We start from the raw sequence: 4,476 nt of genomic DNA on the forward strand, positions 1-4,476 counted from the left end.
ATAGGTAGCAGTGTATTTGGACTTCCAACAGTCAGATACATTTTAAAATCTGAGCTAGGCCTGAATAGAATTTAACAAAATGGAAGTTATTTCCGGTACTATACAAAATGGCAGATTACTATGTAAGGGATAACTTACAGTAGAACTGTTAAAAAATGCTGATCAGGCATACAAAAAACACATTCTCTGATACTGTTTTATCTTTGATGCTGCTGTACAATCCTATCTATCTATCTATCTATCTATCTATCTATCTATCTATCTATCTATCTATCTATCTATCTATCTATCTATCGTAAAGGCATTGCAGTCTCTCTCACTCTAGCACCAACAGGGTGCTCACAATTGTTAACCTTTGACACATTGTCCTCTACATGTAGTACAAAACACACTAGCGTCACTGTTGTACTGAAAACTGCAGTGTTTCTGATTGCTAACAAGCAGCAAGTGTCACGTATTGGATAGTAATGACCCCAGTCCTATGTATAACGTGGGACAACAGTCTAGCACCTAGCTGCTTCCTAGGGTTCACTACCAGACGAACTGCATTGCATGATAGAGCCAAGCTTTTACTGCTGTGATACACAACAAAAACAAATATAGACACTTGAACTGCTGGTTGAACAGCTGAGTGCCTCTTTCAGGGATAATATATACTGTTGAGAGAGTTTTAACCTCATTATGCCAAATTGACAGGTCAGTATTTAGCTTCATTAAATAATCCTGGTAATACTGTAAAAACAGTTTTCAGTGCATCTCATTAGCGTAGGCTGAGTATCCGCAGATGCTTTAACATTCTGCCCTTTTGTAATCGATGCATCGAGGTACTTCAAATATTAGATCATATTTGGCTTACATGGAAGTGGGTTTTAGTCATTGCTATTCAAATTGTCACGTGATTTCATCTTCCAGCACAATCTGCTTGTATATTGTACATATAAGAACATAAGAAAATTTACAAATGAGAGGAGGCCATTCGGCCCATCTTGCTCGTTCGGTTGTTAGTAGCTTATTGATACCAGAATTTCATTAAGCAGCTTCTTGAAGGATCCCAGTGTGTCAGCTTCAACAACGCACAATTGGCCGAGAGAGGGTTAGGTCAGCCAGGGTGTCCTCGGCTCACTGTGCACCAGCGACCCCTATAGTCTGGCCGGGTGCCTACGCGCTTGCCTGTAAGCTGCCTGAGAGCTGCGTTGTCCTCCGACGCTGTAGCTCTTGGGTGGCTGCATGGTGAGTCCACAGTGTGAAAAAAAGCGGACGGCTGACAGCACACACTTCGGAGGACAGTGTGTGTTCGTCTTCGCCCTCCCGAGTCAGCGCAGGGGTGGTAGCTGTGAGCTGGGTTTAAAAAATAATTGGCCATTCTAAATTGGGAGAAAATAATAAAAATAATTGGCAACGACTACATTTATATAAAAAAAAAAAAGTGCCTCCTATTTTCTGTTCTGAATGCCCCTTTATCTAATCTCCATTTGTGACCCCTGGTGCTTGTTTCTTTTTGCAGGTTGAAAAAGTCCCCTGGGTCGATATTGCCAATACCTTTTAGGAGTTTGATTACCGCGTAGTCTTCTTTGTTCAAGACTGAATAGATTAAATTCTTTTAGCCTGTCTGCATACTGCATGCCTTTTAAACCCGGGATAATTCTGGTCGCTCTTCTTTGCACTCTTTCTAGAGCAGCAATATCCTTTTTGTAATGAGGTGACCAGAACTGAACACAATATTCTAGATGAGGTCTTACTAATGCATTGTAAAGTTTTAACATTACTTCCCTTGATTTAAATTCAACACTTCTCACAATATATCCGAGCATCTTGTTGGCCTTTTTTATAGCTTCCCCACATTGTCTAGATCAGGGGTGCCCAATCCTGGTCCTGGAGGGCTGATGCCCTCCTGGTTTTTGTTCAAACTGTACACTAAATTGATTAATTGGACCAATTAAGCTTCTAATAAGGGCTTGATTGGTCCAATTAAGTAATTTAGGGCACAGTTGCAACAAAAGCCAGGAGGGACATCGGCCCTCTAGGACCAGGATTGGGCACCCCTGGTCTAGATAAAGACATTTCTGAGTCAACATAAACTCCTAGGTCTTTTTAATAGATATATTTATAGGCAGAGAGAGCCTGTGTGAAAGGTCATATTGCCCCATGATTTGAATGGACAATATGACCTGTTCATCCTGTGGATTCTTGAGACAAGCTCAAACTCAAGTAAAAGCACATTATAGTGGAAAACAATAGTGACTCACTGTGGGCGCACCCAAACCCAGGAGCACTCAGGATAATTACAAACACCCAGGATAATGGGAATAAGAAAAGGCAATTCAATATGTAAGCACCTGCCAATTGAGCTACTACCATCAGCCACCTCTCTGCTCTGTCAGAAATGCTGCCTAGTCCATTAAGGCCGAACCTGCCTTGACATTTTTAATGATTACAAAACACATGCACATTAATTTGCATTACAAAATAATCACTTGTGGGAAGGGCTGTACGGCCACGTAATAGTGTGTGCTCCAGTATATGGATTTTTGGCCAGTAAATAAATTGGAGGTTGAGTGACCGTGTCATAAAGAAAGCTATCCCACTTGAAAACAAACTTAATGAGGTTAAAATGTCTTGCTTCTCCCACAAGCTCCCCTCATCCTGAAAGGAAAACATGGCTTCATTCTTGCAATACTTTGCTTATTAAATAGGTTTATATAGGAACTCCCTTACCTGTACTCAGCGTGGGGTTCTTGCTGTCTATCTGGAAATCCACAGCTGTAGGTCCATTGCTCTAAGCTTGCTAGCATCAAAACAAATATCTGGCTTTGTGTCTTCTTGTGACAGTCTGCAAGTTATTGCACTAAACTTCCGTTGTGACAGCACACTCAACGACGTTAAGGCAATTAAGGTAATAAATTCAAACGTGACTGAGAAAACAGGAAGCATCTCTGCAAGCTCAAGCCTAACCACAGAGTGCTGGTGTTAATGACAGCAAGTCTTTCTAGCAACATGCAGTTGGTTTAACTGAAAAAAGTGAGGCTGTTTATAGAAATATGTATTACAAGATGTGGGGACACATCCAACATAATACCAAGGCTGATCACTATCAATCACAATTCATTCATGCATTAACTGATTCTTATTTTAATCCACTTTCTGGTAACACTATGAAAAAATGATGTGTGAATTTCAATGGAGTTACGTAAAATTGCATAGGAGTAATATGTTTTGTTGTTATTTTGTACATTAATTATTTTTCTGGTCCCGAAGATATCTATTTTATTTTAATCCATGATCAATACAAGTGGAGCCCCACAGGAATAAGTGCCAATGCATTGAGAGTTATAGGAGTTTGTTTCCATTATTAATTCAATTACCATAATGATTACATAATATGTATCAATTTAGGTCAAGGTACATTCAACAACACCATACAGAAGACACATTTACGCAGCTCTGCAAATAAAAAAATAATTGTTAAAGATCGAAATCGAGAATCGAAATCAAGAATGGAAAATGAATTGCGCACCTTAAAGCCCAATTCAGTTGATTTTGATGAATTGTCAACTGAATCCAAAAACCCATTGCTGCCCATTCCTGTACTCTCATGGACAGAAGCATGTCCCCTGATAACGACTCAGTGAGAGCTTTGAGTTTCCTAACATGCACCTACTGAGCATCGTGGGTTCTTATAATTATTATTAATTAGTCACTTAGCAGATGCTTTTATGCAAAGTGACTTACAGAGACTATGAATCATGAACTGCTGCTGCTGCAGAGTCACTTACAATAGGACCTCTGTTTTACGTTTCACCCAAGGTCCTACAGTCTGCAAAGTGTTGACTCACAGTTTCGCTTCTTATCAGTTAAATAAGTTTTTTTTTTTTTTTTTTTTACTGCAGGAGAGAAGTGACTGGTTTGTGGATTCTCTTTCATCATGTTTTTTAAATTTTTTTTTAAACAAATCATTTATTGGTTTGTTTTTTGTATTCAGACTCAGCTCATAATTACATTATGAAACTGTGATAGAATAATTAAGTAGGGCAGCTAAAAGACATATTGATTATGTAAAATGCAAGAAGCCAGTGGGCTGTGAAATACCAAACCAGATAAAACACATTTAAATAGGGGTCTGCGATCAGTCTAAAGTGGTTTTTGTTATGAGTTATAGAAATGATAACTGCAGTTCCAATATCAGTTATGCAGGCTTGGAAAGATAAGGCTGGTGTTTAGAAAGGGTCCCTCAATCAGAGCTTCTACTGTCTATAGCTCTGATAGAAGGACCCTTTCTGAACACCAGCCTTATCCCATCTCCTGCCAGTCCCAATTAGAGCGTAAAGTCCTCTGAAGAACGAGGTTGAAGCCAACAAAGTCATTGTCTCAGTTATCATGTGTATACATTACCAAATAAAGCATGTGTCATGTGGTCAGTCCTTCTTTCTGAATTGAGAATTCCGCTTCTGTGTTTAGTTAGCATTCTTTCTACTGCCT

This window comes from Acipenser ruthenus, chromosome 7 (genome assembly GCF_902713425.1).
Source record: "Acipenser ruthenus chromosome 7, fAciRut3.2 maternal haplotype, whole genome shotgun sequence".
NCBI classification, from domain to species: Eukaryota; Metazoa; Chordata; class Actinopteri; order Acipenseriformes; family Acipenseridae; genus Acipenser; species Acipenser ruthenus.